We start from the raw sequence: 18440 nt of genomic DNA, 5'->3' as shown, positions 1-18440 counted from the left end.
CAAAAAACAGTATGGAGTTTTCTTAAAATTTTTAAACTAAAAGAACCATTAATCCCAATTCAGAGTATATAGCCAACAGACATAACATAAGTGTAGCCGAGGGCATCTGCATTCCTCTGATACAAATAAATGGATAAACCGTAAGACAGAGATAATTTCAGTTTCAATGAGGAATGAAATTGTTTTAGTTAAAAAATATCGATGAGCCTTGAAGACATGGTGCTGAGTGAGATAAGCAAAATGCAGAAAGACAAATATTGCATGATCTCATTTATATGTAGATTTAAAAATAAAAGAAAGAAACGGGAAGAAGAGGGGTAGTTAGCATGGGCTAGGAAATGGGAAAAGGAGGAGAGATATCCATTGAAGGGTGCATACCTTCAGTTATATAATGAAAAACTGCTGGGGACCTAATGTGCAAAATGGCAACTATAGTTAATAATAACGTGTAGTTGAAATTTGATACTAAAGTAGACCTCAGGTGGTTTCATCACACACAGTGAAATGTATAAAGTAACTATGTGAGGTGCTAGATATGTTAACCAGCTTCATTGAGATAATTTAAAGATGTATACACATCTCAAAGCTCTCTATTGTACACCCCAAATAAATACACTTTTCAATGTGTAAGTCATAGCTCAATAAATGTGGAAAAAAAATTAATAGTAATCAGCAGGTCATATCTAGTCACATGTAAACTTTATTTAAAACTCTCTTGGCCACTGTTTCTGGCTCAACCTGGGAACAACCGGAGCACTTCTGGCCCCTTGACTTTGATGCTCCTCCCACTGTTCCTGTACTGGGGAAGATATAATAGTTCCCAGGGGTGGGCAGATGCGGTGGCTCACACCTGTAATCCCACTACTTTGGGAGGCCAAGATGGGTAGATCACCTGAGGTCAGGAGTTGAAGTCCAGCCAGGCCAACATGGTGAAACCCTGTCTCTACTAAAAATACAAAAATTAGCCGGGTCGGGCGGCATGCCCCTGTAATCCCAGGTACTTAAGAAGCTAAGGCAGGAGAATCGCTTGAACCCGGGAGGCGGAGGTTGCAGTGAACTGAGATCACATCACTGCACTCCAGCCTGGGCAACAGAGTGAGAGTCTGTCTCAAAAAAATAATATATATGTGTGTGTGTGCATATATGTATATGTATATATGTGTATATACATGTGTATATATGTATGTATATGTATATATATGCATATGTATATATATTTCCCAGGGGTTTTCCACATCCCAGGCCATGCAGGTCAGGGAGGGCCATCAGCAGTCCCCTTCCTCATTGCCCACAGCCCCATTTGGCTCCAGGCAATGAGTATCAGGGCGTCCAACTGGGAGCCACAGCAGCCAGCAGGGGCAAGGCTGCCTTTTGCTGCCCGCACTCTTGTGGCCTCTGGCTCCACAGGTGTCTATAGGGCCCCTGCGCAGCCCCTCCTCACATTGCCTGTGAAGGCAGTGTAACTGCAGAAGATACTCAGGAGGAAAATGAGGAAAAAATGCCCCCCATCTATTAGAATAATTGTCATTAGATTGCCTATGCTGCAGACAGGGTCACTGGTTATCATTACTGCTGTGAAACCCGCTACAATTGGAAGAGAAAATGGTCTAGGGCATACTCTTTGAATCCCTGAAGTTGGTGTCAGTAGGTTTCATGCAGAAATTTATTTTGACCATGATTTATAAAGTTATGTCCTTCTAGATCAAAGCAGTCAAAATTGAACAATTGTTCATGGAAAATGAATTGTTTAGCTGAAAACTAAATGAGACCCTTATGTACTTGAGCACAGACATAAATTTAAAATTGGAAGGACTATGTTACCCTTTCACATTCACCCTGGCAGTGATAGTTGCGATAGCTGTGAACCATGGCAGGTTAGAACTCACCTTTGCCTTGATAAGAAATATGAATCTTTTGTTGGTCTACCACTAAGTAAAGAGGAAAATGAGTTGGAAATAAGTAAATAATTAAAGAAAATATGACTAAAATAGGGTTTACAGAATATAGATTATGAACATGAATAGACATCAAAGAATCTAAAATATAAGATGGAGCTGGAAAACATAGTGAGCAGATTGGAAATGAAGGAACATTCTAGAGAGATGGGGCTCCTGCATCTGTTCATTCTGAAATTACTGACAGCCACCAATATCAGGAGATGTTGGAGAAGATGGGTTGGAAAAAAGGAGATAGCCAGGGGAAGGATGGTGGGTAGGGAAATCTATTCAGCCTCAGCTTCAGTGTACACACGGAGGCTTGGGGACAGGCAATCCATCCTCAGTTGAAGACATTCAGCTTCTCGGAAACAAAAACAAACTGAGACAAAGCATGAGAGAGGTTTGCTGAAAATTTCCCAGAAACTAAACCTTAAAAAGATGACCTAGGTACCAGGACCCTGGGTAAAAGGGACTGTAGAGTGTCATAGAAGAAAACTCAAGCATTTCAAAAAAATAGAGTTTGGAAACTCTTATTTTATTATATTTTTTGCACTACTTATCTCCCCAAAAGAGTCTGTGGCACAGAGGAACTGTGTCACAGTTTACCCCTTCTTGATTCAGAAACTTGTAATAAAGTTTGGTTTGCAAATTTTAAAAAAACGTTTTTTAAACTAATAAATATTGACTCGTTATGCAGTAAGTGGACTAAAGTTTACAGGGAAAAGATGAGTTTATCTAGCTTCCTTATTTTATCTTGTCATTTATGACATCCATATAAGCAAAAAGCCACATAAGCAAAACTCATAACCACTAATGACTTAAATGTACATTTGTCTATGTCTCCATATATTCACAGTAAGGTACACAGCAAAAGAAACATCAAAAGTTTATAAAAATAAATCTGACTATAGGCATCATTGTTTATGCCCTTTAGAAACTAGATAAAACACCCTCTTATACTTGAAATAGCCTACATATTATTGAAGAACTAATGAACAGATGATATGTTGTAGAAAATTAGTCATGTGTTGTTTTCTTTTTTGAGGAATCCGTTTATTGCACTATATCTTCAGTGTTTATATTTGGTTTGTTTCATAGCTAATTAGATATTTAGATATGAACAATTGAGTACAGTGTTGAAATAGTGTGCTGGCACTTGTAGTTTTCATAAATATTGCAGGCAATGGAGTTGTGCCAGAGAAATCTGATTTCTGGTACATAAGGAATACTTAGCCAGGGCCTCATATTTAAGATATTTAATGAAAATGTCTTCAACTGCAATAAAAACATTGTAACATTAAAAATACTCTTCAATAAATTCTAAATTTAAAAATTCAAATGATACTTTTTATGGAGTTAGGAAAGTGCTAATGAGGTAAAATGGCAACTGAAGCCAAAAGATCTAAATTCAGGTAAATACTTTTAGCCATATTAGCTGTAAGTTAAAAGGAAACAATAATAAACAATAATTCTGACCAAGTACTATTCACAGAGATTTGTGCATAATTAATTTTCTAATGGTAAAAAAGTAATCATATTCTACAAATTATTACAACATGGTCTATTGAAGAGAGTGGTATTTCTAGCGAAGAAACTTGGAATTTCTCACGAGGTAGTGATCTATGCCATAGAGAATCTAGGTAAAATATTTTACTCATGTGTGCAACTGTTGATATTTCTGCTTTCCAGGAAAATAACATGCTTTAAAAACTTAATTCAGGTAATTAAAATCACCAAGAAGTTACAAGAATTCATACAATACCTAATGTAGTTGAAAGAAAATTATGAAAACTTCTCAGGACCAGAAGTAAATAAAAGTTATAATCCAGAGAAGTATAGACCTAAGAGGTCAGTGCTTCATTCAGATGCATCTGATCACAAGGACGTCAGATCCATGTGGGTTGTTCAGCTTCTGACAAGGCAAATGGAATAAACAAAGAGAAACTACCTGCAGGCATCCGGAGTGTGATGTCTCCTATATTTGAGAGCTAAACTATAAATTATGTTGCACACAAAGTGATGAACTACTAGAGTGAAACATTAGATAAATTATCTGGCACATAAAACTCAGTTATGAAGTTTATAATTACACGTTTGCCAATATAATGAAAAAACAGGAAACCAAAATAATGTGGAAAAAACTATGAGCTTGTCAAGTCAAATTTGGGAAAGAGGCAAAAGGAAAACAAACTGTTGAAAATTTGGTAAAACAATTTAATGTACAGCATACAAATTACACATTGAAATAGACTGAGCTGATGAGAGGACTAGTAAACTGGAATGCTGAGCACAATTAACGTAGTAATATACATTTTAGAAAGCAAATTAATACAAAATACAAATATATATGAAAATTAGATGAGAAGAAATGAAAAACACTTAATTGTTTCACTAGACTATATAAACAGGAAGGCAATATTCAAAAAAAATCAGTGACTCATAATTTTCAGAAATTGGAAACCAGGTATGAATCCTATAAAAGTTTAGAGTATAATGTGTCAGAAAAGATAAATTAAGAAATACTTAAAAGAAATAATTATTTTGGTTATTGTGAATACTGCTTCAATAAACATGGGAGTGCAATTATCTTTTTGACATACTGGCTTTATTTCCTTTTGATATATAGCCAGTGGTGAGACTGCTGAGTCATATATATGGTAGTTTTATTTATAATTTCTTGAAGAACCTCCATGCTGTTTTTCCTAATGGTTGTACCAATTTAAATTATCACCAACAGTGTATAAGTGCCTATTTACAGAAAAATGAAGACAATGTTATACACATACACATGCACATGCACACGCACAGGAATTAGGTTCACTCATACAACAGAATGAACTTCTATCATTTATGTGAACATGGATGAACCTAGAGGACATTATGCTAAGTGAAATAAGCCAGTCACAGAAAGAAAAAGACCACATGATGTCACTCATATGTGAAATCTAAAAAAGTGGATCTTACAGAAGTAGAGAGTAGAATGGTGGTTACTAGACGCTAGGGAGAGTGATGGGATGAAGGAATGGCGAGAGGTTTGTCAAAGTTACAGACAGGGAGAATAAATTTTGGTGTCCTATTACCCAGTAGGGTGACTATAGCTAATATAATGTACTGTTTGTTACAATACAGCTAGAAGAGAGATTTTTGAACTTTAATAGCACAAATAAATTATAAATTTTTACACTGCTAGATATGCAAATTACCCTGATTGGGTCACTGTACAGTGTAAACATGCATAGAAACATCACACTGTACCCCATAAATATGTACAATTATTATGTGTCGATTATACATAAACTAAATCTTAAAAAAGAATAATGATTGAATTGCATAAAATCAAAACAAAGAAAAACTCTTGAAAGTAATGAGATAGAAGACAGCTAACCTGTGAAGCTGACGAAAAACACTTCTGTATCAAGTCAGAAAACAAAAACATTAATATCAATAAAATATTTAAAATAAAAGCTTCTGGACAGCATAGAAATCTATTAATAGAGTCAAAAGACAACATATAAATAAAAAGAAAATATGTGCATCTGGCAGGGAGTTAATATCCAAAATATATATCACACTCAACAGCAATAAAAATAAAAAACCCAATTAAAGAGTGAGCAAAAACTTGAATAGACATTTTTCCAAAGAAGACACAAAGAAATGCTCAACATCACTAATCATCTGGAAAATGCAATCCAAAACCACATGAAATAGTACCTCACCCCATTTACAATGGCTATTATCAAGAAGACAAAAGATAACAAGGTTTGGATGAGGATGTGGAGAAAAGGCAACACTTATACACTGTTGGTGCGATTGTAAATTTAGTACATTTTTAGATTTATTTATTTATAAGAAACCTGCATGTAAAATTATGCAGGTGTCTCAAAACAAAAACCTAAAAATGGAACTACCATATAATCCAGCAATTCCATTAATGAGTATATATCAAAAGGAAATAAAATTAGTATATTGAAGAGATAGCTGCACTCTCATATTTATCATACCTCTATTAACAATAGCCAAGATATGCAATCAATCTTAGTGCCCATCAGGAATAAATGGATAAAGCGAATATAGTGTATACACATAATGGAATACAATTTAACAATAGAAAAAAAAATATCCGCACTTTGGGAGGCTGATCAGGAGGTCAAGAGATCAGACCATCTTGGTCAACATGATGAAACCTCTTTTCTACTAAAAATACAGCAATTAGCTGGGCATGGTGGCACTGGCCTGTAGTTCCAGCTAGTCAGGAGACTGAGGCAGGAGAATTGCTTGAACCCGGGAGGTGGAGGTTACAGTGAGCCAAGATCGCACCACTACACTCCAGGCTGGCAACAGAGAGACACTCCGTTTCAAAAAAATAAATTAAATAAATAAATAAATAAAAATCCGGTGCTGCGCGGTGACGTCAGTCTCTGACGTTAATGCCTCATGCCGGCTTCAGTCCAGTGCAGTCCCTTACTGAGGATCCCCCACTCTCTGCCTTCCAATAAGGAGCTCCGGTTTTGCCTTCACTGCGGTTGTTCTTCCTGCTGCCACAGGTTGGAATTGGAGATGCCTCTTCCTTCTCTCAGGACAGAACCATGAGCCCAGCGGCAGCAGCGGGCGCGAAGCTCCCTCTCAGCCACCGGGCGCCACCTCAGAGCTGACAGTGTCCGCCCTTGGGGGAGCTGACCCTAGCGCTGTGCAGAGTTGTTCCTGTTGGTAGTGACCGGGGAGGGACTGGAGTGGCGGATCATCGCCAGGAAACGAGCTGAGTAGGAACTGCAGCCACCACGTCCTCTCTTTCCCCGGGGATGTGCAGGATTATTGTGAAATTATGACTCATCATCCTGCAAATTACCAATGGGAAAATTGGAGTCTAGAAATTATTGCAGCCATTTTAGCCCACCGGTTCCCCAATAGCTGTATTTGGGTGATAAAGTGCTCCTGAGCACATTTGCACAACTTCAGCTGCCGTGATAGTTTTCTGAAAAGTAACATGTTTGGTTTCCCAGAAGGCAATACAGCATCTGGAGCTTTTAAGCACCTTTATGAGAGGTGACAATGTGCTAGCTGCCCTCACTCTCAGCGCCTCCTCGACCTCCGCTCTTGGCGTCCACTCTGGCGGCGCTTGAGGAGCCCTTCAGCCCGCCACAGCACCGTGGGAGCCCCTCTCTGGGCTGGCTGAGGCCGGAGCCTCCTCCCTTTGTTTGCCGGGAGGTGTGGAGGGAGAGGCACGGGCGGGAACCGGGACTGTGCTCACGGGTCAGTGCGAGTTCAGGCGGGCACGGGCTCGGTGGGCCCAGCACACGGAGCGGCCGGCAGGCACCGGGGGCCCAGGGCGGTGAGAGGCTTAGCACCTGGGCCAGCAGCTGCGGAGGCTGCGCCAGGTCCTCCAGCAGTGCCGGCCCGCCTGCGCGGCACTCAAATTATCTCCGGGCCTTAGCTGCTTCCCCGCGGGGTAGGGCTGGGGACCTGCAGCCCACCATGTCTGAGCCCCCCCCCCTGTGGTGGGCTCCCGCGCTGCCTGAGCCTCCCTTACCGGCGCCGTTACCCTGCTCTGTGGCGCCCGGTCCCACGAACAGCCCAAGGGCTGAGGAGTGCAGGCGCGACTCGGGACTGGCAGGCAATTCTGCTTGCAGCCCCGGTGAAGGATCCACTGGGTGAAGCCAGCTGGGCTCCTGAACTGGATGGGGAGTTGGAAAACTTTTATATCTAGTAGGAGGATCCTATGTGCACCAATTAGCACTCTGTGTCTAGCTCAGGGTTTGTGAATACACCAATTGATACTCTGTATCTAGCTAACCTAGTGGAGACTTGGAGGACTAGCACTCTGTGACTCTGTGTCTAGCTCAAGGATTGTAAACGCACCAATCAGCACTCTGTCAAAACGGACCAATCAGTTCTCTGTAAAATGGACCAATCAGCAGGATGTTGGTGGGGCCAGATAAGGGAATAAAAGCAGGCTGCTGGAGCCAGCTAGTGGCAACCCGCTGGGGTTCCCTGGGGTTCCCTTCCACACTGTGGAAGCTTTGTTTTTTCGCTCTTTGCAATAAATCTTGGTGCTGCTCACTCTTTGGGTCCATGCTGCCTTTGTGAGCTGTAACGCTCACCGCAGAGAAGGCCTGCAGCTTCACTTCTGAAGCCAGCCAGACCACGAACCCACCGGGAAGAACGAGCGACTCCAGACGCGCTGCCTTTAAGAGCTGTAACACCACGAAGGTCTGCAGCTTCACTCCTGACAGCGAGACCACGAACCCACCAGAAGGAAGAAGCTCTAGACACATCTGAACATCTGAAGGAACAAACTCCGGACACACCATCTTTAAGAACTGTAACACTCCTGAGAGGGTCTGTGGCTTCATTCTTGAAGTCAGTGAGACCAAGAACCCACCAATACCAGACACATTTATATGTTATTAGTTAATGCTTTTAAGTCAGAGTAATTTATCAAAAATTTGAATGATTGGAATAAGGATTCCACAGCATCTCATTGTAAATGTCCAATTCTTCTCATACTACAAATCATTTCCAGGGAGGAAAAGAGAGGACCTTCGAAAAACCTTGATTAGTCAGTCATGTGTTTTTATCCACCACCACTAAATGATGCATGTTTTCCTTTGACTAGATTCAATAAATGTGTTGTTTTGAATCAGTTTCTTTGAATTGAAAGAAGCCAAGAAAGACAAAAACAAATGCTTTCATTAAAAGCATAAGAACAATGTATTGGCTGGGTGGTGGTCATCCGGAGGAAGGAATACTGGGATTACTTATCCACAAGTCTTGAAAGAATTTGCACAAACAAGAATTACTGTTCACACCCATGGAACACTTGGGTAAGTGATCCAATGAGATCTTGGATTGGAAAGGAGCAAAATAAATTTGTTTAGATACTTGGGGATATTGGTATGCTGATGAGTAGCTGCATTCATTTCACAAAGGAAGCTCCCTACATAGAGAATTCCTTCAGAATTTGTGAAGTATTTTGAGACTACAAGTGTATTAATGTACTTGTTCAGTGGAAGAGCATAAGCACTTTGAGTGTTACAAATTCAGATAATGGAATGTAATTCATAGATGCATTGTCAGTTTGGGGTATGGAGGGAAGCACACATTTCTCAAATTTGAGTGTAATGTGCAATAGTTTTGTTTTTTTTTTAATTTTTTTGAAATGGAATCTCACTCTTGTTGCCCAGGCTGAAGTGCAATGGCACTGTCTTGGCTCACCGTAATCTCCACCTCATGGGTTCAAGCGATTCTCCTGCCTCAGCCTCCCAAGTAGCTGGGATTACAGGCATGTGCCCCCACGCCCAGCTAATTTTGTATTTTTTTTTTTTTTTTTTTTTCTAGTGGAGATGGTGTTTCTCCATGTTGGTCAAGCTGATCTCGAACTACCAACCTCAGGTGATCCACCCACCTCGGCCTCCCAAAGTGCTGGGATTACAGGCGTGAGCCACTGCGCCTGGCCTGCAGTACGATTTCTTGCTTTGGAATGTGAGCAAGTTTTAATTCGGGTTGAGTTAGAATTAGTTGATTTGAAATCTAACAAGGTGGTTTGTGATAATACCAAGGAGATAGAAGACCCTTAGAAATAAAAGTTACAACATAATTCTTGTAAAAGGTAACTGAAATTGTTTCTGGTGGAGATAGTTGATTTTCTGAGTAATGTTACTAATTTTGGTGACATTTTAACAGTAGTTAGCTATTTTGGCACTTAAAAGTTGAGTGGAAACATTTTATTTCTCTTCAAACAAATGCAAAGGCACGATGTTGTTTCCTATTGTTTTGGAATAGCTGTACCCTGCCTCTTGTGTTTTGTAAACTCATTCACTCATTCTTTAATGTGCCACCAAGTACTTTTTTCTTGAGAGTCAAAACATATTTGTTTCCCAATGTCCAAAAATGTGCGATAGCATAAAGGTAGTTTTTAAAAACATAGCCAGGTGTGGTGACATGTCCCTTTAGTCCCAACGCTCAGGAGGCTAAGTCAGGAGGACCCTTTGAGCCTAGGCTGTAATGTACCATGATTGTGTTTTTGACTAGCTGCTGCACTCCAGCCTGGGCAACATAGTGAGACCTCATCTCTAAAACACAGAAAACAAAACATTACACTTGAGCACTATCGCTTAATTTTTAGTTGACAATCTTTAGTTGATTGTTTTTGGTAAGACATTCTGGGGCTTTTTGAATCTTGGCAAAAACCAGTTGTTTTGGAAAATTGTTTTAAGCATATTTATATATTTTGGATAAATCGAGAAAATTTCAGATGTTTTATTAATCTTTTTGAAAGAGAACAACTTAGGTAAGATAAATATGTAATGCTCTATTTGTTCATGCTCTATGAAAAAGGAAACAGATTCCATATAACTAAATCAATGTTTCTCCATAATCATGACTTTGTCTGAAAAAAAATTATCCTTGGCCAAAATGGAAAATTACATTGCTGTAAGAAAAATTACAAGGGGAAGTTTAAACATCATCCAGCCTGAGGCCAGATCTTCATATAACAGTCACAATTTCAACTCTGAACTGCATCCATGTGTGAGATTTAGAATCTCACTAGTGGACTCTGTCCATGTATGAAGGTGATGATCTTAATTGTTGGCTACATGTGTTTATGAGAGTCACAAGATCACTGTTTGCTGGGCCCTGTTATGTAACTTTCTATACACCTGAAGGCTTTATAAAATACATGTGAGTGTCATAATCTTCTGTGACATTTTTAGAATTTCAAGACCAAGGACCTTAGTTGTTGCCCTAAGCCTAGCTATTAGAGTCAACATTTCTCCTATTGGCTGGGTCCATGTAAGAAAGTCATTATTATGACTATTGCCGGGGCCTAGGTATAGGTCACAACTTTACCTGTGAGCAGAGCCAGGGAGGAAAGTCACATCACCTGAATGCTGAGCCAGGGAAACATCATTATCTCTCCATAGGCAGGACCCATACAGGAAAGTCATATCACATTTGTGTTAGGCTCAGTGATATGTCACAATCCCCAATGCAGGTAGAACCCAGTCAAAAGAGTCATATCACCTCAGTGCTGGGCCCAGCGATATGTCACAATCTCCCCTTTTCACAGGGCCCAGTCATGAGAGGAGAGTCATGTCACGTAGATAATATACCAAGATTTCTGTTATTGGAGGCAGGGTACAGGAAGGAATGTAGAGTCTCATCACCTAGGTGACGTGCTCAGAGACACATTACAATGGCCCTTGGGAGCAGGATGTGGGCAGCACAGTCAAATCTCCTAAGTGTTTGGGTCAGGTATATGTCACGATCCCAACTGTTGGCAGGGCTCGTGCAAGGGAATAAAGTCAATCAGGTGATGAGAAAATATTGTATGTCAAAGTCACACCTGCAGGAAAGTCCACAGATAATATTCACAGTCTCACATATTTTCTAGTTCAAGGTGTAAGAGACAACACCTCCTGTGAATTATGTTAAAGTACACAAATCACAGTCTCAATGGTGAACAGAGTTCATGCATGAAAACTTCAACCTCATCTGCAAACACTGTCTAATTAGGGCAGTCACTGCCTCACAAGTGCGCGAGTTTTGATATAAAAGTCACCATTTCTCCTGTGAACTGGCTCCATGTATGAGAGTCACATTATCAACTTTCAACTGATCTGGGTGTGTTATTCAGAATCTCAACAATGGGCTGTGTCCATATGGGAAGATGACATTCCTCACTGTATGTTTTGTGTACATAGAAGAGTCACAATGTCACCTGTGTGTTGGACTTTTATAAGACACCCTCAGTGCCACTTAAGGGCTTCATATGGTATGCATGACAACGAATCCTGTTCTGGGACCTTCATGATGGTATAAACCCATGATCCTACATGTTGCCCTAAATTCAGGCATGAGAGTCCACACCAGTCCTATTTGCTGGGTCCAGGTATGAGAGTCATCAGTGTGCCTGTGAGCTGGGTCCAAAAACAAGGCATCATCCCATTTGTGGATGGATCCAGATATGACAGTCGCAATTCCAACTGTGAACTGTTTCTGTGAGTGAGATCCAGGACCTCATGAGTGGGTTCTGTTCACATTTAATCCTAACTGGGGGCTTTGTGTGCATAAAAGGGTCACAATTAGAATTTTGAGCTGGGCCCTGTTTTAACACTGTCTGTACAACCTTAGGGCAATATACAGTATGCATGAGAGTTGTAGTTCTCTGAGACCTCTGTAAAAGTGGGAAGCCCAGGATCCTATCTGTTGCCATAAGCCTTGATACAAGAGTCAGCATCTCTTCTATTATCTGGAACCAGGCATGAGAGACATTGACATGTCTATGAACTGGGTCCAGAAATGAGTTACCTTCCAAACTGTTGCCAGATCCACATAGGACAGTTCTAATTCTTACCGTGGACTGTTTGCACATGTGAGAATCAGAATCTCACCTGTGGGCTTTGTCCTTGTGTGAGAGTGGCAATCCCAGTTGTTGGATACTGTGCCTATAAGAGGCAAAATTTTACCTCTATAATGAACTCTGATAAGACCCAAGTATTTATACAATATTCATGAGTGTCATAATCATCTGTAGTCTTTATACAATCAGGAGGCCCAGAACCTTATTGATTGTTCTAAGCTTAGCTATGAGAGTCAAAGTCTCTTCTTTTGGCTGGGCTCTCATATGACAGTTATCATTATTCCTGTGACTTGAGTGTAGGAATACATCACAATCCTATCTGCGGTCAGAAGCAGGCAGGAGAGTCACATCACCTGAGTACTGAGTCAGGGGTATATTTGTATCCCCACTGTGAGTTGAGTTCTGGTAGGAAACTCACATCACTATGGTGCTGGGACCAGTGATGTGTCACAATGTCCCCTGTGAGCAGAACACAGGCTGAAAGATTACATCACATAAATGCTGGACCCATCAATATGTCAAAATCCCCTTTGGGAATGGGGCCTGGTATAACACAATGCCACCTGTGAGAAGGGACTAGGCAAGAGGGCCACAATACCAAGGTTATTGGCTTAGGTATATGTCACAATCCAAACTGTGGGCTTTATTCAGGCAGTATATTCAAATTAGTCAAGTTCTGGCTGAGCAAAAGTATACATCACATTCACACCTGTGGGAAGATCTGGGGATAGAATTTACATTCCTGCACATGTTCTGGGTCTAGGTATACAAGCGTGCACCTCATAAGCTTTTGCACACCTCATGTATCCAATATGCAAAGTCATGATTTCAACAGTAAATTGGATCCATGCATGAAAGCCTCAAACTCAGAAAACACACATTAAGAGAGTTAGAGCCTAATATATTTGCTGAATCTTGGTCAAAGACTCATTATCTCACCTAAAGGCTGGATCCACATATAAGAGTAATAATACCAACTTTTGACTGCCTTTGGATATGAAATTCAGAAATTCAACAGTGGGCTGTGTCCATATGGAAGTATGAAAATCTTTACTATTGACAGTGTATGCAATGAGAGTCAAATCTTCAATAGTGTACTGGGCTTTGTTATATTATTATTTGCACCATCTGCGGCTTTTAATAATGTTTGAGACTTGCAATCCACTCTGAAGTCTTTTTGCTTATATAAACCCATGATCTTACTTGTTGCTCCAAGTCTAAGGATGAGATTCAATATCTCTTCTATTGACTGGTTCAGATATGAGGGTCATTACCATGCCTGTGGGGAAGCTCCAGCAATGAGTCACCATTTTACCTGTGGCCAGATCCACATATAACAGTCAAAATTTCAACTGCAGACTGTGTCTATGAGTGAGATTCAGGACATTAACAGTGGGCTTTGTCCATGTATGAGACTGAAAATTTTAACTGTTGGCTGTGTGCTGGGTCCTGTAATGACAGTCAGTCTCTGTACCACCAAGGGCATTATAGAATATGCATAAGTTTCCTAATACTTTGTGATCTTTCCAAAAGTAGGAGACGAAGACCTGATACATTGCCATAAGCCCAGTGAGAAGAGTCAAAATCTTTTCTATTGGTTGTGTTTGTGTATGAGAGTCATCATTATGCCTGTGAACCGGACCTAGATATATATGACAATACCACCTGTGTGCACGGACCAGGAAGGAGAGCCACATCACCTAAATCCTTAGGGAGAGATATGTCAGTATCCATTTTGAGAGAAGAGCCCTGGCAGGAAAGTCACATCAGCTGGCTGTTGAGTCCACTGAAACGTCACAATGCCCTTTGTGGGCAGGGCCAAAATGGGAGAGTCAAATTACCTGGGTGTAATGTGTCACAAATTACCCTGTGGACAGAGTCCAGGAAAAAAAAAGACCTAGGGGATGGGCACAGAGATATGTCATAATGCCCTCTGAGGAAGGACTCAGGCAGGAGGGTTACATCACCTAGAAAATATGGCCCAGGTATATTTCACAATCCAAATTACAGGCATTGCTTAGGCAGGAAAGCAACATTAACTGGGTGCTTGGCCCATTGATTTTTCACACTCCCTTCAGTAGGGAGAGTTCAGGCAAAAAAAAAAAAACAGTCAAATCTACCAGGTGCTGTCCCCAGTAATACATTACAATTCCCCAGGTAAGCAGATCCACAGCAAAAGAGGAGAGTCATATCACCTAGGTGATGGATCCAGGGATATGTCAAAATTCAAAATGGGGGTGGGGCCCAGGCAAGAGAGGAGAGTCACATCACCTGGCAGATGGAACCAGTGATATGTCACAATGTCCCCTGTGGGCTGAGCCCAGGCCAGAGAATAGAGTCACATCACCTAGCTGATTGGTGCATAAATATTTCAAAATCTCCTCTGAGAGAATAGCCCAGTCAGGAGAGTTGCATCACCTATGTGCTTGGCCTAGGTATAAGTCATAATCCTGTGTGTAGACAGGACCAGCAGAAGTGTAAAATCAACTAGGTGCTGGGCAGAGGTGTGTGTCAAAAGCACGCCTGCAGAAAGGTCCAGAGAATGAGATTCACAATACTACATGTTGCCTGGCTCCAAATATGAAAGCCTGTCAATAGCGGACTGGACCTGTGCATGAGAGCCCCCATCTCATCTGAAAAAAGTGTCCTAATAAAATAGACACAGACTCACATGGTGTTTAATCTTGATCCAAAAGTCACCATCCTACCTGTCGTCCAGATCCATGTATGAGAGTCAGTTTCACCTTTCAATTGCCTCCAGGTGTGAGATTTAGAAACTCAACAATGGGCTATGCCCATGTAGGTAGATGATAATCCTTACTGTTAGGTGAGGGTGCAGACAAGAGTCACAATTTCATCTGTGTGATGGACCCTGTTATGAAGCTCTCTTTACCACTTGAGGGCATTGTGCAATGCACTTGAGTTTTGTAGGACTCTGTGACTCTTGTACAGGTAGGAAACCCAGGACATTACCTGTTGCCCTAAGCCTAGTTACTAGAGCAAACATCTATTTTGTAGGGAGCCGAAGGCCTGTGGATCGTGACCAACTCAGCTTTCCACTGGAGGCTATATGATGAAACAGCAAACAGTTTATTATGAATGCAGAATGTAGGCAAACTCACGACTCCACCCACCACCAGCAGGTTTGCTGAGGGCAATCACTCCCTGGTGCTGTGCTCCTTGAGGTTATCTACTGGAATATCTGGAGACTACTGTTTAGAGAATGCAGTCATGCAGGCCTGCACCGAGTCAAGCAGCTGACTGACAACCACCTCCTTCTCCCTTTCTCCTTTACTCAATAAATACGAATGGAGCTAGAAACTCAGGGCCCTTGTTCATGAGAAGCAAGGAGTCCCCTGACCCCTTCTTCCAAATATACTCTTTTGTCTTTGTCTTTAGTCCCACATTTGTCCTCCTTTGTTCAGTCCAACAGGGATTGGGGCCGCATCACTATTTTATTGTCTGAGTTCAGGTGTTAGAGTCATAACTGGGCCTGTGAGCTGGGTCCAGAAATGAGTCACCCTCCCACTTGTGGCCAGATTTACATGTAACAGTCACAATTCCAACTGTGGGCTTCATCTGCATGTGAGATTCAGGAGTTCACCAGTGGGCTCTGTTCATGTATGAGGATGACAATCCTAATTTTCAGTGGAGTATGCTTATGAGAGTCACACTATCACCTTTTGTATCTGTATTTTGTATTATGGTTTGTATTATGAAACTCTCTGTACTGCTCAAAGGCTTCATAATATATGCATGTGTCAGAATCTTCTATAACTTTTTACAAGTAGGAGACTAAGGACCTTCCTTTTTGCCTTAAATCTATCTGTGAGAGTCAATATTTCTTCTATTGTGTGGTTCCACATCTGAGAGACATCATGATGCCTGGGCCTAGTAAAGGTCACAATCCTACCTGTGGGTGAACAGAAAGCAAGAGAGTCACATCACCTGGGTGATGAGTCAGAGATATGTCACAATCCCTTCTGTTGACATGTCCCAGAAAAAGAGTTACATCACCTGGGTGCTAGGCTCAGTGATATGTCACAATGCCTAGTGTAGGCAGGATACAAGCGGGAGAGTCACATTACCTGGATACTTGGCCCAGTGGTATGTCACAATCCCTTATCTAGGGAGGGGACAGGTAGCAAAAGAGAGTCACATTACCTAGATGCTGGACTCAGCTGTATGTCACCTTTGGTTAGTAGGGTCTAGTCAACAGAGGAGAGTCATATCACACACTAGTAGTGGGCTCAGTGATATGTCAAAATCCCCGGTGGAGGCAGGACATAGGAAAGTAGAGTCACATCACTTTGGTGATGGGCCCAGAGACATGTCACAACATCCCCTGTGGGCAGAACCCATGCAGGAGAATCACATCACCCAGGGGCTAGGACCAGGTGTATTTCAGAATCTCAACTCCAAATTGTTTGTTAAGCGTCCACAAGAGAGTAAAATCAATCAATCAGGTGATGAGCAAAAGTATATGTCACTATCACACCTGCAGGAAAGTCAAGGAATGAGATTCATAATCCCACACACTACCAGGCTTCAGGTAGGCGAGTCACCGCCTTCTGTGATTTATGCCCAAGTGTGTGAGGCAGAATCTCAATGGTGGACAAGATCCGTAAATGACAACCTCAACTCCACTTGTGAACAGTGTTCTAGTAGGGCAGTCATATTCTCAATGTTGTGCTGAATCTTGGTTTGACAGTCACCATCCTACCTATGGACAAGATCCACACATGAAAGTCACAATTTCACCTTTCAAGTTCCTTCAAATGTGAAGTTCAGAACCTCAGCAGTGGACTGTGTTTATGTGAGAGAGTGACAATCCTTACTGTTGGCTGGGTGTACATACAAGTGTAACAATCTCATCTCTGTGCTGGGCCCTGTTATTACACTCTTTGTACCACAGAAAGTTTAACAGAGTATTTGTGAGAGTTGCAATCTGCTCTGAGACTTTCGTGGTGGTATAATCCCATGATATTACCCATTGCCTTAAGCCCAGGTGCAAGAGTCAATGTTTCTCCTATTGGCTGGGTTCAGGTATGAAAGTAATCGTCTTGCCTGTAAGCTGGTTTCAGAAATGAGTCACCTGTTATTTGTGGCTGAATCTACAAATAATAGGCAAAATTCTAACTGTAGACTGTGCCTACAAGAATCAGGATCTCATCAGTGGAATCTATCTATGTGTGAGGATGATAACCCTGTCCGCTGAGTGTGCATAGGAGAGTAATAATCTCATCTCTTTGGGTTCTGTTATGACACTCTCTGTACAACCCGAGCATTTTGTGTGATATCTGTGAGTGTCATAATCTTCTATAAACTTCGTACATGTAGGAGACCCTGTACTTACCCACTGTTTCAGGCTGAGCTACAAGAATAAAAAATCTATCTTATTGTCTTGGCCCAAGTATGAGAGTCATTGCATTACCTGTATTTTGGGCCCAGATATGAGTCACAATTTGAGCTCTGGGCAGGACCCAGGAAGAAGAGTCACATCACCTAGGTGCTGAGGCCAGCAATATGTTAATATCGTTTCTGAGAGCAGGGCCCAACCCTAGCAGGAATGTGGCATCACCTAAGTCCTTGGCCAAGGGATATATAACAATACCATCTGCATGCATGCTAGGCTCACACATGAGAATCAAATCACTCAGATGTTAGGCAAAAGTATGTGTCACAATCAAACCTTTGGGAAAATCCAAAAATAAGATTCACAATCCAGCACATATCTCAGCTCCAGGTATGAAAGTCAACATCTCCTGCGAGTTCAGTTCAATACATGAGTTACTGTCTTAACAGTGGACTTGATTTGTGCATGACAGCCCTAGTCACACCTACACAGTGTGTCTTGGTAGAAAAATCACAGCCTAACAGGTGTGCTTAATCCTGGTTTGTGGGTCACCATCCAACCTGTGGACTGTATTCACATATGGAAGTCATAATTCTAAATTTTGACAGTCTCTAGTTTTGAGATTCAAAACATCAACAGTAGCCTGTGATTGTGTGGGAGGTTGGCAATCCTGTCAGCTGCATATGCATATAAGAGTCACAATCACACCTGTGTGCTGGGCCCTGTTATCACACTCTCTGTACCACTGGAGGGTTTTATATAATGTGCATGAGAGTTGCAGTCAGCT

At 41.4% G+C, this 18440-nt stretch overlaps 2 pseudogenes; both read left to right on the top strand.

The window, feature by feature from the left end:
* The first annotated feature begins 201 nt into the window (after nt 1-201).
* LOC103231967 (angiogenic factor with G patch and FHA domains 1 pseudogene) lies at nt 202-6589 on the top strand (annotated as a pseudogene).
* A 170-nt stretch (nt 6590-6759) lies between these two features.
* LOC103231617 (mitochondrial protein C2orf69-like) lies at nt 6760-8911 on the top strand (annotated as a pseudogene).
* The last annotated feature ends 9529 nt before the right edge of the window (nt 8912-18440 follow it).

This window comes from Chlorocebus sabaeus, chromosome 5 (genome assembly GCF_047675955.1).
Source record: "Chlorocebus sabaeus isolate Y175 chromosome 5, mChlSab1.0.hap1, whole genome shotgun sequence".
Classification (NCBI taxonomy): Eukaryota; Metazoa; Chordata; class Mammalia; order Primates; family Cercopithecidae; genus Chlorocebus; species Chlorocebus sabaeus.
Note: the sequence above shows the minus strand (reverse complement) of the source record. Positions and strands in the feature narration are given on the sequence as shown.